The sequence below is a fragment of the Myotis daubentonii genome, chromosome 6 (genome assembly GCF_963259705.1).
Source record: "Myotis daubentonii chromosome 6, mMyoDau2.1, whole genome shotgun sequence".
NCBI classification, from domain to species: Eukaryota; Metazoa; Chordata; class Mammalia; order Chiroptera; family Vespertilionidae; genus Myotis; species Myotis daubentonii.
In genome coordinates this window covers 18,642,732-18,659,933 of record NC_081845.1, presented here as the reverse complement: position 1 = coordinate 18,659,933, position 17,202 = coordinate 18,642,732, and positions in this window count along the sequence as shown.

Below are 17,202 nucleotides of genomic sequence, written 5' to 3'. Positions count from 1 at the left end.
CTGTGTATATTATTATAACATTGTGACTTTAATTGGTGAGAATTTAGATGAAGAGACTTTGTCTTTTCCTAGGAAGACTTAAGTTCCATTTAAACATGGATGCATTTAACAAAAAATTTGTAAACTTATTTAAGATTTTTTTTTTACCCAGTGATATTAATCCTATGGAGGATTCTGCTTTGCTTTATGATCCGGTTTTATTTCTACTTACATGATTGCATCCACACATCACCAAAATCACCATGAATACTACTGTTCACAAAGCTCACAGGTTCAGCTGGCCTCCAAAATTCAGGCAAAACAAAACAAAACAAAAAAAGGAGTGCTCTTTCTCTTTAACCAGAAATGAAAATGTCATTCTTGCTTTGTTTGGGCACCACAGAGACCAGTTCATCAGCCGACAGTTGGGAGGGGAAGGATACTATATCTGTTTTTCTCAAAACTCATACTCCAAAAGTTGTACTTTATACCTGTGGGGAGCTCCCTGAGTAGTTCCAGGTCTAGCCATCTCCCACTGGGCAGAGAATATTCTGTCAGAGCTTTTTAAAAAGTGAACATACTTTTCACAGTTAAAGGCCTCCTGTCTCTCTCACTTATTCCTTAAATGTCTATCCTAAAGTTGAATTTTACAGATCTCTTTTGTATATGTTATCACTACGGTAATGTTGGCATTGTGTCAGCAGAGACACACAAGTAACTTGGAATTTTGAGTTTTAACCAGGTACACTTGAAAGTGTCAGCCTTCTAGTCTGAGCTGCCTAGCCTTTTCTAATATGTAGTCTTTGGAGAAAAGAAAGACTTTTGCATGAATGTGTTTCTGTGTTACAGCCAAATGATCTCTGACATTGAGAAATAAACAAACAAACAAGATATTTTTGCTTGGACAAAGAGGGAGAGGAGACATGTTTACCTCTATATGGACGTGCTAATGTGCTCATTCAATGTTCACCTTATTGAGAATCTCTTGGGTTGCAGGTACTCATGTAACAAACTTGGAAGTCAGACATCAATAGCTTCTCCTCAAATCTCTGTTGCCTGAAAATGGTGTAGAAATATAGAGAGGTTCCTGACATCTAAAAACCTTATCAGACACCAATAAATATTAAAATACAGGAGATAAATGACTGTCCTTAGCTCAACTGGAAATATGAGATAGTTTGTTAGCTTTGGAAGATCACCTTTGGGATTCACTTAAGTTTATAGGGGAGTAACAATGGTACATTTATATTTAATTTTGATACACTTTGAGCATTCCTTTTTAATACCAAAATAGCCAGAAATTATTATTGTATCCCATACCCCAGTGTAATGTGTTGAATATTTACACAATGAATTATTTCCATAGGCAGTAACTCCATTACCTTCCTAGACTCATTTCAGTGTCTTAATAAACACATATTAAATATGGGCAATGTGCTATTTTACTAAATACTATGCTAAGTGAAGATAGAAGAAAGCTGGCTGTGCCTCCTGTAACAGTTTCTACTTACATTATTTCATGAAGTCTCTCCACATGATAGGGAGGCTTGGTGTGAGAGAGAGATGATCCAGATTTGTTTACAACTCTATTCAAGCAGCCTGCAGAGTATTAGAATATCACTGCTCTGAAACTAAAAGGAAAAGCTGCCTTGGGATCTACTTTAAGTAAGTATCAGTGGTTTCTGGAATAGAAATCAATGGAAATGTAGTAGATATATAACAGTTCTGAACTTCCAGCTTCCTCCAAAGTAAATTGAAGTGCTAACCTGGAATATAACACCAAAGAGACACTGTTTTCAAGTCCTGGGCATTACTGCCATCTTGCCTGGTCTGAGATGAAATTTAAAAAGTAGGGAAAATGAGATCATCGTGGCCTCCACTTGTTTGTTGATAAAGAAGAGATGCGTGAAGCAACAGTGGGTACCATGAGTGAAGGACAGAGAAAAGGTATATTTCAGAATGGTCATTCAGGTTGTATGACAATAGGCATCCTTAGCTTGTGCACTTTCTAGTAGGAATACTTTTCATCTCTACAAAAATATATGTCTCCCTCTTAATAAAACACATTCCTCCTTGCATTTTCCTACTTTGGATTGGAAAATATATACTAGATATTCTACCATCTTCCCCTCTACTCTAAGCAGCAGTAGCATGAGACTGAGGATAAATGGCAACTGTTGTTTGACATGAAGACAAGAAGGAACCTGTGGGAAAGCCAACTCCCACTTGGACTTGAAAGCATATGTGATGCCCAAAGAGAATTTCACCTGCCTCCCAGCTGCGTGGAAATGTGGACCCAACAGTGACTCACTCTCAAGAGGGTCCAGAAATTTAAATTCTTATGTGAACCCTTAAATTTTTTTAATGTTGGCAACCAATTAAATTCAAAAACGAAAATAAACTTCTGGGCCAATGCTGTGCAAAGCAACGGTTACCAGGGGGCTGTATCTGGGCATCTTAAAGAGTTGCGGGTTCCCAGTTTGTGAACCTCACTGGAGAATAGCTATTGTTTGACTGTCCGGGCCTTTTGAAAATGTTTTTAATGAAACAGGAGTTCCTGTTGTCTTTAAATAGCTGTCATGACTATTTTTCATAGTTGTTCTTTATTTTCTACATATTTTTCTGTCTTAAAAATATGTGTACATGAACCTTGAATCCTCAAATGTCAAACAAACAAACAAAACAACGTGATGTATCTCTCTGCCCTCCTACCTGGACGAAATTTAGAAGAGCATATTTTAGGAAGCAATGCACACACTTCACCTAGCAAGCACCCCAAAGATGATGACTAGGGAATAATTCTTCTGGAAGTAATAGCTTAGAAAGCTCTAGAGGAGAGCGCTTGTTCTGTAAGCTACGGGATGAGCCGAGCTGCTTTAGTCACAAGGGCAGGAACATGTCTGTGGAAGCTCCAGCCTCCAGATTGTGATGGTACATGATGACTTCCATGGCAGGTGCAAACAGTATGGGCTCCTGCCAGCCCACAGTAGGAGCCTCAACTCCAGTTCCATAAATCTAATTACCTGAAGCACAGTCAGCAGACTGAAATTGATTTTTCACCTTCATGTGATATTCTTGGCATGATAAAGTGGATAAGTATTTGTTAATGATTTACTTTCCAGTGTTGAGGTCTGTATTGTCTAAGGTCAAATGTGATCATTGAGGGAACAAATTTACCTTCACGCAATAAGTCATATAATTTCATTGAATGAAATTAGGGATATTAGAAGGATATTGATGATCACATTCAATGCCCTTGTTATTAAGTTTAAGACTTTAAAACCTAGAGAAGTCATATGTCTTTCAGTAAAGAATCAGTAAATATTTAAGCTATACAGGTTATTGATCTTTGTTACCTTTGTTGCTAAACCCATCCTTAAAGAATGACTAAAGAAAGTTCTTCAAAAAAAAAAAAAAGGTGAAAGAATTTTTAAGCATCAGAAAGGAAGTAAGAGCAGAATTATGGGTAAATACAAAGGACTATTCTTTTCTTCATATGCTTGTAATAATTATACAGTTATACTTAACATCTAATAAAGTTGACTTCTAAACAAATACAATGCAAGAGTAAAAACTGATAGTGATGAAAGGAGAAAGACAAATCCACAATTAAAGTTGGAAACTTCAAACACTACTCCCCTCCTACCTGCCCACAGCAACTGATAGAACTAGCAGACAGAAAATCAGCAAAAACGTAGAACTGAACAAAACAACCGACAGGGTCTAATTTAGAACACACTACCCAATAACAGCAGAATACACTTTATTCAAGCACCCATGGAACATTCACCAAGACAGGTCATTCTCTGGGCAATAAAACAAAACCTCAACACATTTAAAATCTATAGAGTATGGTCTTTGACTACAAAGGCATTAAACTGAAATATTTCAATAAGAGGCAACAGGAAAAGTCTAAATATGTAATTTAAGCTACACATTATGACATCATTCATAGGACAAGGAGAAGTTTTCAAAGAAAAAAAACAGACCTAAAAGAAAAGGAAGTACAATGTATGAAAACATGTGAGATGCTGCTAAAGCAGTGCTGAAAGGGAAATTTATAGCATTAAATGTTTACATTTGAAATGAGACAAGGTCTCAAATCAATTAAGTTTCTACCTCAAGAAAATAGAAAAGGAAGAACAAAATAAGTACAAGGAAGGAAATAATAAAGAGCATAAATCAATGGCAATGAAAATAGGACATTAGTGAATATCAATAAAATAAGAATTTTGCTGGTAAATAAAATTGATAAACCTCTAACAAAACTTCAGTTTTAAAAAGAAGATTCAAGCTTCTCTGAACGATGAGTCCATAATCCCTCCTTTAAAATAAGTCCCCTTTCCAGCATATTTCTTTTCTTACTGTTGCGGTGTTAGTAACTTCCAAAGGAAAGGGAATACGAGACAGGATTTGAATCCAAATCTTGTGTTTCTTCAAAACTGTGCCCCAAAGAATGAAACTGGAGAGAAAAAACAGAAAGACAAATATAGACAGCAAATAAGTGAGCAAGACAGATAGTGATATGCAGAGGATTACAAGTCATGATGTCACATGACCTGCAGAGAATTCAGGGAGAGGACCCTTTAAATCCAAGGCTCCACAATGGGAAGAAGCTGGGTGTGCAGAAGGAAGAGAAGGGCTGGTGAGGCTGGAGCACACTGAGGAGAGGAGTACAATGTGAGGTCAGCGAGAGAGTCCACAGCACGTAGGTTTACTAAGCCAGAACCCAGGGTTTGGGTCTGTGATTCATCTTGGTCCTCCCTTCTCTCCACACTCACATTGTAAAATCTAGAGTTTAGCGCATTGCACTGCACATGGCAGATTTTTTAAAAAAATGTTTATTAGACATAATTTAAGCCAGACCTAGAAGCCAGGCTTATTTCTTTCTATGTTTTTTCCACAACATCGCAGAGTGCCTCTGCTTCTACAAAAGCACACAAATAAATGAAACCCTCAGGCATCTGCTCTTGGGATCTTTCCAGGACAATTTTTTTGGTTACACTGAGTAACTCAGTCCCCTAAGCAGTTTGGCATTTCATTTACAGTATGCATGGATTCAATGAGCTATTTAGTATGTAATTTGACTCTAGACCATGATAAACAAAAAATAAATCTGGGCCTAAGGGGACTACAGCAATTCATCCGATTCAATATCACTGATTGAATATAAGAAAACCGCACCCCCATTCCAGTCTAAACATGTAAACGATAGTTACATATAAACATATTTTATAAATACAGAGTTGCCTATGTAAACTAGAAATGAAAATCTCATCAATCAGAATGGTGAGGCTTTCCTAAGTAGCATACAGAAATCATAGCAGTTAGTGGGGAAAGGGGGCTGAAGCTGTGTAACAGGGGGGCGGGGGGTGACAGGGGAGATGGGCAGGACCACACCCACACTGAACTCACATGGCTGACTGATAGTCAGAGATGTGCTGGGCTCCTAGAATTATTCTAGGTTTAAAAAGCCAGTCCTAAAAAGGTAGATGCTTTCCATCCCATCTCTGAAATGACAGAATTTTAGATATGGACCTGCCTGTGTCTGCATATCTGTGGCCTGAACCATTCATGTGGCCAGGAGAAGAACAGACAGCCCTTTACTTAGCGGAAACCGAGAGCCAAGACACATGTCATTTACCCTAAGAGTCCTGAGGTTGTATTAGAGTCTTAAGGTTGGTACAACAAATTACCACAAACAGGTGACTTACCACAGAAATGTGTGGTCTCGGTTCTCAAGGCCAGAAGTTCAAAATAAAGGTGTCATACTCTCTCTGACACCTATAGGGAAGCCTTCCTTGCTTCTGGTGGGTGGCCAGCAATCCTTGGCATTCCTGGTCTTGCAGCTGCTGTGCTCCAGTCCCTGCATCCATCTTCACCTGGTTTTCCTCCCGTGTCTCTTTTTCTCTTATGGTACCAGTCATATCAGATCAAGAGCTTGTCCTTATTTTCACTTAACTAATTTCATCTGCACTATTTCCAAATAAGTTCACATTCTGAGATCATGGGGGTTAGGACTTCAAAGTATTTTTCCACACGGCAGTAGAAAGCTAGCACACTCAGCCAAATTATTCAAGGGTGAGGGTAGAATGAAGAGATTTTCAGCCCTAGCCAGTTTGGCTCAGTGGATGGAGTGTCGGCCTAGAAACTGAAGAGTCCCCAGTTCAATTCCAATCAAGGGCGCATGCCTGGGTTGTGGGCTCATTCTCCAGTAGGGGGATGGGCAGGAGGCAGCTGATCAATGATTCTCTCATCATTGATGTTTCTATCTCTCCCTCTCCCTTCCTCTCTGAAATCAGTAAAAATATATATTTTTAGGCATTTACAACCTGTGACCGCAATGTATACAGAGCTGCATCCCCACTGATTACTGCTAGAACATCTTTTCCCACACATTTATGCATTCTTAAAATACAGGTTTATTAGATTTTAAATGTTACATAAATGTTATAGTGCAGGTATCCTGCTACTCCTTTCTGTTTTTCATTGACTATGCTTTTTAGTTTATTTACATTAGGAAGCTAGTTCACTTTTATTGTTCTTTTAAAAATATGTTTTTATTGATTTTAGAGAGAGAGGAAGGGAAAAGAATAGAGAGACAGAAACATGGATGAAAGAGAATCATTGATTGGCTGCCTCCTGCACAGCCTGCTGGGAGTCAAGCCCACAACCCAGGCATGTGCCCTGACCAGGAATCAAACCAGTGACCTCTTAGTTCATGGGTTAACAACGCTCAAACACTGAGCCACACCAGTGGAGCTAGCTAGTTCATTTTTAAATTGCTCTGTAGTATTTTATTGTAGAGATATAGCTAGTTTATCAAAATTTTCTCTTGTGGATGAATGTATGTTATTCTCTATTTGCCTTTCAAGAGTGAATACGTTTCTTTATTGGCCTCTTAAGAGCTACTCAGCCTTTCTCCGCTTGTCTGTGTGTCATGGCTGACACACCTAGAGGCTGACTACATCACCTGAAGTCTTGATCAGACCTAGAGTTGGGCTTCATCAAGGCAGGACACCAATGGGAGATGAGCTGGCAGGAGGGAAGGGAAGTGGTGCTCTTTGCTGGTGTACATTTTTGATACTGGCTGCATTTCTCTACTTATTTATCTATTTATTTTGATAAATAAATGACTTTAGCACTGACCTCATGACTTTAGCACTCCAGATTCTGATAACACTGCTTCATCCTCTTATGCCCTCAGGTCTAGAGATGACAACTAATTTTAGCTCTTGATACTTCCTGGGTGCTTTACCAACTTTTACAATCCCCAAACTTCCTAGTTTCAATTGTAAATGATATATTTTTTTAATTCTTCAATCTATCATTTGAATATGTTAATTTCTTGCCAAAATTTTGACTGATACAATCATTGATTCCAGAAGTGGCCCTAAAGACACAGTTCATCAAATTGGATTATGGGATTGGGTCAGCCCTAGATTTGATGAGTGCCAGAATAAACTTTTTGCCAGAGGAAAATGAGAACCATATAATCAGAGGCAAGCAATAGCTGATACCTTTTCTAAAACAAATCTGCCTCTGGCATATGATATACATCTACTGCTCTAGCAAATGCTTTCCTTTTAGTTTCCGTCAGTAAATATAACCCACAACATCTCACCTTTGCCCAGCATTCTGCAGTGCACCTTTGCTGTCTTTTATCAAAGTTATGTCTTATCTCTGTCATGTTATAGTCTCTAGACTGAAGCAGTGATCCTCAAAATGTCATCTGTGAACTGGGTTTTGGTTCATGTTTCTTACTTGTCCACCATGAATTAAGGATTTTGCGCCAGAAGGTGAACTATGTCACTAAGTGCAATGTTTAACTGAGCTGATGATTTTTTTCTTAACAGCACTTTTAGTGAGGGAATAGTGTAGTGATTTACATCTCATGCAACCTCTTTACCTTATTGTTGGAGATGTGTACATTTAATAACTGATATTCTTGACTAGAGGAAACTTGATCATCTTGTTATACAACAGAATATTATGTTGGGACATAATAATTTGACCTTGTCATCAAGAAGAAACTCACAACCAGATACCTCAGGAAGGCAAAATTTGAGTGAGAAAAAAAAAAAAACATGAAAGTCCAGTGACTGCTGATATGATGAAGTTTCTAGTAGGACAATGGTGTGAAAATGTCAAGACATTTCCTCTTACATGAGGGACAAGTTACCTCACTTTCCATAACCCATGGTAGAAAGAGCCCTCACACTTAAAGTATTTAAGAGTTTAGATTTGGGTATACTGCTCTGGTCCACCTACCAGGTGGCCTGAAAGGTGTCCTGTTCCCAGAGGCATGTGGAGCAAGAGAGGGTCTGCAGCAGATCCAGGCTGATCTGCCACTGAGGCCGATGACTGAGTGGTACTAGGGAGAATTTGTGGCAGAAAGGGATGAATATGTAGCAATAGTAACATCACAATGAAGAGTCCTGGGGTTTGGGAAGAAAGCTATGTCCGTTTCCACCAACTACTATATGTGTGCTTTGGGTTTGCTACTTAGCCCCAGCAGAAAATGAACAGCCAAGCATGGAACACCAAGTGACTATGAAAATGGACCCTAAGAATGGCTACCATCAGACATTGAGTGTTACCTGAACCAGGAAATGATGAAGTTGGATGTGTGCGGTCACATTCTATTATAAGATGTGATTGGTATGTATAAGGCTGAGACTGAGCAGAAGATGAATCACAGATAGATTTCAGGCATGGTGGCTGACAGTCTCCCCTGACAGCGGTTCCCGCTCTTCACTTCCTCTCCTCTCACTCACACCTATAGTCTCATCGAGATGCCAACATCATCTTGGTTTTACTAGTTAGGCACCAGATTGTCTGTTGGCATCATAGCACTATTTCCACTCCCCTTGTTTAGCAGGACCTAGAACAAGTGTTGGCAGACAACTGCCTGTGGGACACACTCAGCCCACCACCTGTTCGTACTGCTCCTGAGTTCAGAACGTGTTTTATACTTGTAAATAGGTGGGGGGAAATATCAAAAGGAAAACAAGAATTTGTAGCATATAAACATTACCTGAGATTCAAAATTCAGTGTCTCTGGCGCCTACCATGGCACAGTGACGAGGACTAAAACATCAACTATCTGGACCTTTATAGAAAAATGTTTTTGACTCTGATCTAGAAGCCCATGATCCATATTGCCCCAAATTCCTAGAAGATTAGCTTCCACTTTTGTCAGTACTCACAGAAGGTTTAGAAGGAAGCACATAAGCAGAGGGTAGTATTCCCTTCCGGCTGTAAGGAAATTTCATGGACTTTGGCAGGCAACTAATAGGGGGTTTTGATAAAACCTTCTAGGCATCCTCTTGTCAATTAGCCACAAACACCAAACAGAGATCATAAAGGATGCCTGCATTTTATGATTTCCTGATTTCTGGTATTTAATCCCTTCTTCCTCTCAATACCTAACAGTGGGTATTTCTGACCTTCTACTCAAATCTTGCTTGAGTCAATATGAAAAACACTGAATCAGCCCCGCTGGCATGGCTCAGTGGTTGAGCGTCGACCTATGAATCAGGAGGTCACAGTTCCATTCCTGGTCAGGGCACATGCCCGGGTTGCGGGCTCGATCCCCAGTGTGGGGCATGCAGGAGGCAGGTGACCAATGAATGATTCACTCTCATCATTGATGTTTCTCTCTGTCTCTCCCTCTCTCTTCCTCTCTGAAATCAATATATATTGAGAAAACAGGGTAAGTTGCACATAACTACAGCTATAATTGGAATTATGTGTTCTGTGAGAGTTTAAAATAAAGGAATTCTAACTATTCTAGGGAATCAGGGAATGTTTCCCTGAGGAAGTGAAGGCTCATCTTAGATCTGAAAAATAATATATAAAAATTAACCAGGCAAAAGACTGAAATTTTCAGGCTACAGAAAGTATTACAGGAATGAGGACTGGTATACAAATAACCCTTTATGAGGAAGAATATGGTGTTATAAGGAGAAAAATGCCAGTCCACGGGGGACTTAGGAAGGTGCAAGATACAGCTGGACAAGGAGAGAGCCAGAGAATGCAGGTCCTTCTAGGCTGTGGTAAGGATTAAGGTTTTTCTCCCATGACCAATGAGAAACATTTTCATGACCTCTATTGGTCATGAGAACTTTATGAAAGAGATGACAGGAAATATGGGGCTTGACTAATGGTTGGGAGAGTGGTGAGAGGATGGGCACTCCACAAAAGGGACAAGATATGTTAGCGTATATCAGCCAGTTTAGCTGGAGCAGAATATAGTGGAGATTAATTTAAAGACAAAGTGGCAGAGATTTAGACTTTATTTTGTTGTCAATGAAAAGTTGTCCAGTTAACCATAACTGCATTCTTCTGGAGATGTTTCTTGCAGTAAAAATAAACTGAAATAGCATATTTGAATTTAGGTTGAGAAATGCTGTTGGCTTTTGTTAATGATTGTGTTTTGTGGTTCTTGAAATGAGACAAGGAGGCTTAAAGATACAGGAAATTTGTGGCTTTGGTAAAAAGTTTGAGTTTCTTATATTAAAAGAAGCTGTTGCAGAGTTTTTCTTTATGCCAGAACCGTAGAAGTAGAGGAAATGAATTATGGCACTTCTGAATATTAATCTGTGTCTTAGTTACCCAGCTTTTGCAATCTTATGAAGGAGGCACGGAAAAGGACTCTAGTTGAAATTTGATACAGAGGCTTTCAATAGACATGAAAAATTAATTTAAATCTATATTTAAAAGTACTATTTCTTGTCTTAGAAAGAGAAACATCAAGAAAATCATTCAGTATACATTTACAACAGCTGGGTAAGAAAAAAGACGTGTCATTCTAACAGAGTTAGGAAATGTTGCAGGTCAGTTTCCCTAAAAAGCGACCCTGAAGTGGAGATTAGCATGCAAACAGTTTATGGGGAAGTGATTTTGAGAACAACGTGTACTGAGGAAAGCAGGATTGAGCAGCTGGAGAAGGTTAACCACGATGCAGCTACCACAGAGCTGGGATGGTCTTTCAGAGTTGCAGGTTGCCCCAGTTGAGGTAAAGAGGCCCGTCCTTGTTTCCCTGCATCCACCAATCAATCACTGGCTGCAGGTGGCCCAGAGGGAAGGTGCATAAATTTGGATTGAGGAAGCTTCCGTAAACCAAAGGTAATTCCTGGAGAAGGGCTCAGCTAAGAGCTGTCCGTATTCAACACTTAGATCCGAGGAAGGATCTACATGGTATACCACAGCTTTCATTACCAATTTCTCCATGTGTTTCTTGGATCCACTTGTGGTCCTCTTTCCTGATAGGGATGGAAAGAACTAACTTTCCAGATCAATGGCCACATACCACATTCCTAAGGCCATGTTAATTTGCTCTAGTAAAAATAATATAGATGATAATATAACTATAACTGAAGTTACTACTTAATTGAGTTTTTGGTAACCACTGTTACCTAGAGAATCCATCAGGTTTTTCTAGGTGCCAGATTGATGAATTCAATGGGGATATGATAAGGACCACCACTGCTGCATTCCATAGGTGCTTAAGAGTGGCACTAATGTCTGCTATTTCTCAAAATTGCAATATTTTTAATAGTTTTTATTGAGAATAATTAACATACCATATAATTTACTCATGTAAACTGCACAACTCAATAGTTTTAGTGTCCTCACAGACTTGGGCAACATTGTTTTTATAATTTACTTCTTGTGAGAAAGTTTCAGGGGGGTCCTCTTAGTTTTCTCTCAACAAAAGCTCTTACTTCACAGATCAAGGGACCAACATAGAGATTCTGCCAAATCACAGGACATTCCTTTGAATTGGACATTTGGAATCTACAGAAATGGATTTAGGGGACTCACCGTGAGTTGGATTTGGACCAGGACTATTTTGATCACCTGACCCTCATTAGCCACCAATAGTGTCACTAGTGTAATGATCAACTGTCTGAAACCAATATATATTTAGGTTTTAAAACTATGCACAAATATATGAACATATAGTATTTGCATTACAAGAAATAAATGTAAAGATAAAAGAACAGAAAACTAAACCTTTGGGGCACCTTTAATGATGAATATTTCCCCTCTAGCAAATTGGAATTCATGACTGCTATACTATGTTTGAAGACCCAGAAGGGATAAGCACGGAGAATTTTATAATAATGCTATAATCAACTTTGGGCAGAGAAAATTTTCAAAACTGACACCTCTGGTATTAAGAGTTCTTGGTTCTTAAAGAAACACTGGAGAACAACTTTCTTACAATTTCATAACTACTTTTAAAGAATTTTGACTAGCTCTGTTTTGCAATTTGAAGCATCATTTTTACATAAATATTAGAGGAAGCATAGATTGAATCCAGACTGGTTTGGTTCAAGTACTATCTACCACCTCTTAGCTGGGTGGCAAATTAGTTTACTTTTTCTGTGACTCAGTTTCCTCATATGTAAAATATATGGGAATAATAATGAACTTGCATCCTGAGTTGATTGTGAGGATTAAATTAGTTAAGTAAATTATTTTGTGCAGTGATTGGCATCAATCAGTGATCATGGTTATTATTTTGTTATCTAAGAAGTTGTTTTACTATTTCTTCATACATAATATTGATCATCTCCATGGCCTCTTAGCAGATTGTATATGCCACTGTATCTTCTCTACTGTGTTGGTCATGACTGCATATTTTAGATTTCACATATGGCAATTGGAGGAGATGCAAAATGGTTGAGAGAATAAATTCTGCGTCAAAAATAACTCACTTATGCCAGGACTAACAGTACAAACACTGCAAACTTTTTATTTACCTTGGTTACCACTTACAGGCTGTCAATGTGCTACATTTTGTTCTTTGGAGAACTTGTGCAGACTTTTGCATTGCACTGCTTGGTTTCCCAATACCAATAATGCCTTTTCTGGCTGACACCTGGCCAAGCCCAACTTACATCCTATACCTGGTGGGTTTATCTCACTGTCTTTCACTGCTGAGCTTTCCCTGCCTCAGCACTCTACCTGCATAAATGGGGATCTTTAGCACAGATTCATCCCAGCTCTGTCATGACAAACTTATGGGAGTGATGGCTGTATGTGGCTTCTTGTCATTAAGGACTTCTTTGGTTATCAATTTAATTTCAACGTTATGCATGTGAGAGGCAGATATCTGATTCTATGTTCATGTATGTTCCTAAATTCCAAAGATACAGGTTAAGCTATTGAGAAGTCTCTAATTGCACCGCACCTTGGTGCAGTGAGCTGAGGACAGTCTGTGGGTTTCTGAGGCTCAGTAAGTATGGGAGTGAGATCATCATCTCTGGATTATTTTCTTGGGCAGCATAGCTCTTGAGGGCAAAGGGATGAGGGAAGGCGGAAGATGAGAACCACCACAGCTCTTTCCTTCAATCTAGTAATGAATAACCAAAAAGATAAGTACTTTACATCTACAATACTCTTTCCAAATTCTTAGTCTTTCCTTTATATATTTTGACACGGATGATGGTTTGATGATGGTAGGATTGTTTGCTACACCTTCTAAAAAATCCTATAGAGTTGTGCATATTGGTTCTTTTTAGACTGGGTGGGTTCCTATCATATATGGCTTATAATGTTGCTAATTTAGTAAAAATTCTGAGATAAAAATGTCCAATTTATCTGTAGGAAATATTGCATAATTTGCTTAATCTCTTTGTTCTTTTGTTTTCTCATTTGCAAAAGGGAGAGACAATAATACCTACATATGGAGTTGTGAAAATTAAATAAGATAATCCATGTAATTCTCATAACTATTTAGCATAGTTGTTAGTAATAGTAAGAATTCATTCAATGTTAACTACCATAATATAATCTAATATATTTATTTAACTATAAATAAATGTTGATGGAATGTATATTTACTCATTTATCTGTTGTAGGCACTTTGGAAGGTATAATGAATAAAAAAGACAGCTCTCATAAAGCTTACATTTTAGTGAGGGAGGCAAATAATAAACAATCGAGTAAGATATATAACAAGTCAGTCAAAGATTAGTGCTGTGAAGAGAAACAGGGAAAATAGCTCAGGAGTTCGGAGAAGTGCTGCAATTTCAAATGATGGAAAGACTCACTGATGAGGTGACATTTGAGCAGACATCTGAGGTAGAGAATATTATTCATCTTGTTAGTAGAAAATGTGTTAATTAAATTTAGTATTACAATTTCCAACAGTTTGATATAATTTATAACTCACACTGGTAACTATGTCCCAACCCAATGAAGAAAAATTACCTTAAGCTGAGTGGATTAATTCAATTTTTCAGAAGACAAATTTATACTATTTATAAAAAAAATATGTACTGGTCCAGCCTGGAGATCATCCCTTTTTTTGTCTTTTAGCATGTCTTATGATTCTGTTGTTGAAAGTCAGACATGTGGCAATAGGAACCGAGGCAAACAGGCCTTTATTGTGAGGTGCTGTGTTAGTCTGGCTAGCAGCTGGGCTAAGTCTAATGCTTGTCATAGCAGTAGTGCCATCAGCTTCAGAATCTTTTGTCTCCTTATTGTCATGGGAGCTTCCCTCAGAACTTCTTAGAGAGAGTCTGCACATTGCAGCTCTTTCAGTTGTAGTCTGTTATTATACTAGAGACCTATGAGTGTGGTAGGAAGGGGTGAAGGAGGGCAAGTGATCTATAATCTTATGACTAAAACTCAGTCACTTAGTAGGCTTGTGTCTTTGTGTTTTGACTTTCCTAAGGGCTTGCTTGCTTTCCTTCCCCCTTAGGTGAGATGGGAAGTCTAGATGGAGCTGCAGTTGAGGAAGGCTAGAGTAAAGCCTTTCCCCTGGAGACTAGGCCTATGTTATGGAGAACGCTCTAGGTCAGCCGTGGGCAAACTACGGCCCGCGGGCCGGATTCGGCCGTTTGAAATGAATAAAACTGTTGAAAAAAAAAAGACCGTACCCTTTTACGTAATGATGTTTGCTTTGAATTTATATTAGTTCACACAAACACTCCATCCATGCTTTTGTTCCGGCCCTCCGGTCCAGTTTAAGAACCCATTGTGGCCCTCGAGTCAAAAAGTTTGCCCACCCCTGCTCTAGGTGTATTTCAGAATAGTTATCACCCCGCCCCCACTTTGAAAGCCAGGAGGGGATATTTCTTAGCTCTCCATACTAGAAACTAGGGGTTCCCAAGGTAAAAACCCATGAAAGCATAGGGACAAGATCTTATTATTAAAAACAATTAATTACTGAACTATAGCTTACATACAGATATGCACAAATCAGAAGTGTACAGCTTGATACATTTTCACCAAGAGAAAATACCCACATAACAAGAAACATGATCAAGAAATAGAACATTGTCAGCATCTTAGAACCCCACTCACAACCACTTTCAGCCACTATCCTTTCCAAGGTAACTTTTCCTAACTTCCCAAAGCATAGGCTAGTTTTGCCTGTTTCTGAGCGCTATATAAATGAAATCAGACGGAAAGAATTCTTTTGTGTCTGGCTTTACATTAATTAGCATGATGTTTGTAAGATTAAGCTGCGCTGTTACATGTAGAAGTAGTGCATTAATCCTCATTATGAATGGTTGTTCATTGTGTAAATAGAACATCATTTATTTGTCCATTCTACTGTAATGAACATTTGAATTGTTTCCAGTTTTTCTCAATTAAGGACAGGTCTGCTATGCACCAGCATAAAACTCTTTTCATGAGCATATGTATTAATTTCTGCTAAGTGTGTATCTAAGAATATATCTAATAGTGGAATATACACATTTGGTACTGAGTGCCAAACAGATTTGCAAAGTGGCTGTAACACCTCAAACTCTCCTGAGCAGAATTTGAGTTTGAGTCACTCCACATTCTCACCAATACTTGTTATTATCAGTCTTTTTCAATTTAGCCTTTTTTGGGTAGGTGTGATGTGGAAAAAACCGTTGATAAAATTTAAAATTTGCCCATTAATTATAAATATTGGCTGTTTGGCCGTCCTGAACTCTAAGTTTTGTTTCTGTAGCACCTTGATATTTTCAGAAGTTCTCTGGGTTCTCTGCCTCTTTTCTATTGCCCCTGACTAAGTGCCATGTCCACATTTTGGTCTCTCACAGTGCTCCAAAAATTGTGGTGTGTGTGTGTTTTAAAACAACAGTCATAGTTTTATTAACTCCTTACAGTGTCTGTAGGTAAAAGTTTTGAAAAGGTCTCAGCTCAGGGTATTCCATGAAGTTGCAGTCAGAAGGTGATGTGGAGCCCGGCCTGTGTTGCTCAGTGGTTGAGCATCGACCTCTGAGCCAGGAGGTCATGGTTTGATTCCCCATCAGGACACATGCCTGGGTTGCAGGCTCAATTCCCAGTGTGGGGTGTGCAGGAGGCAGCGATCAATGATTCCCTCTCATCATTGATGTTTTAATCTCTCTCTCCCTCTCCTTTCCTCTCTGAAATCAATCAATATATAGAAGGTGATGTGGAGCTGGAACAGTGGAAGCTGGAACAGCTGGGTCCTGGCTCTTGATGTAATCTTGGGGACTTCCTCCTCGTGTAGTCTTGGGTCTCTCTATATGAATTCTACAAGTGGTCTAATTTGGCCTTTCTTCTAGCATGGTAGCCTAAGGTCAATTGGGACTGCTTACATATTGGTTAAATAATGGGGCCCCCCAGGTTCTGTGTGCTTCAGCAGTTTCCCAAGGCCTTCAAAATTTTATATCTATGTATCTACACATATCATAGAAGTTGAAATAGAAGGCCGACTTGATGACCTCTTGCTTGTTTGTTAGAGGGAAAACTTGCAAGGGCTTCTCAGAAGGAAAAAGGTTTTTACCATTTTGTTTATTTGCTTTGTTTTCTCTTTTAGAAAGAAAATTCTAGCCAACATAATCTCCGAGATTATATATCTTCCATAGGAGAATCAATATGGAATAAGCTATTCTGAGATTTGTAGATTTCCAATTCTGAATAAAGTATCATGAATCACGCTTATAGCTTCCGGTATTAACCATTTTCAAAAGTGTTGAGGACAGCACTTAGAAGCCATGGTATATATCACACACCCTGCATTGATCTACAGTTTAGTAGAAAGGCAGATGGATAAATGTGTTGGCATCATTTTGCCATCCACAAACATACCACTAATGTATTTCTGAAAGTGTTGAAAAGAGCAGTGCATACTATCATTTTATGAATTGCAAGTACTGTATTTGCATTGAGAAGTGGTAGAAGAAAATAAATAGCTGTAAATGTGCTTTAACCAGGAGAATATGGGTGTTAAAAAAAAAGCAA